Source organism: Nanorana parkeri, unplaced genomic scaffold (genome assembly GCF_000935625.1).
Source record: "Nanorana parkeri isolate BGI_ZX_2015 unplaced genomic scaffold, ASM93562v1 scaffold305, whole genome shotgun sequence".
NCBI classification, from domain to species: domain Eukaryota; kingdom Metazoa; phylum Chordata; class Amphibia; order Anura; family Dicroglossidae; genus Nanorana; species Nanorana parkeri.
In genome coordinates, this window is record NW_017306573.1 from 1190675 (window position 1) to 1191418 (window position 744).

The window sequence follows — 744 nt, forward strand, 5'->3', positions numbered from 1 at the left end:
AAATCTCACCATTGTGGGAGGGGCAGAGACACAAACTACTGGGGGGAAATGTCAGCATTGTGGGAGGGGCAGAGACACAAACTATGGGGGAGGGGGGTGGCATCTCACCATTGTGGGAGGGGCAGAGACTCAAATTACTGGGGGGAATCTCAGCATTGTGGGAGGGGCAGAGATACAAACTACTGGAAGGAAATCTCACCATTGTGGGAGGGGCAGAGACAAACTACTGGAGGAAAGCTCACCATTGTGGGAGGGGCAGAGACACAAACTACTGGAGGAAAGCTCACCACAGCAGCACAATTACGCCAGGCTGTTAATCTGCCTCCCTCAGCCCCCTTGTTGACCATTTTCATCCCTTCCATTGTATTCCTGGTAGAACTATTATTGGTTGTCAACAATCCCCACTGAACAATAAAGTTCATTGAAAAAAAAAGCATGAAAAAAGTCCAGTAGAAAGCACAACTCGGAAGCTTGCTGGAACGCATAACCCGGAAGTCCTGGATATCTTTATTAACAACTTCCTTTGCAGTCACACAATGAGAAAGCCAATCAGGAATGCCTGGGAGGCAGATGAGGGGAATGTAGGAGCTGGTAAGAGGTTTGTTTATGTCTCTGCTGAGGATGTGATGATGTCCACCCATGAGAAGGAGGCATGATTTGGATTATATTTCTATTTATATATTTAAACTATATATATATATTAATATCATTTATTCAGGGTGGAGGAATATTTAATATATATTT

The 744-nt window shown here is 44.5% G+C and overlaps 2 protein-coding genes across 2 annotated transcripts in view; one reads left to right on the forward strand and one right to left on the reverse strand.

Moving 5' to 3' along the window:
• LOC108788099 (zinc finger protein 62 homolog) overlaps positions 1-744 on the reverse strand; it is a 949422-nt gene that overhangs the window by 793415 nt on the left and 155263 nt on the right. The gene's annotated exons all lie outside the window — the stretch shown is intronic.
• LOC108788078 overlaps positions 1-744 on the forward strand; it is a 50099-nt gene that overhangs the window by 28876 nt on the left and 20479 nt on the right. The gene's annotated exons all lie outside the window — the stretch shown is intronic.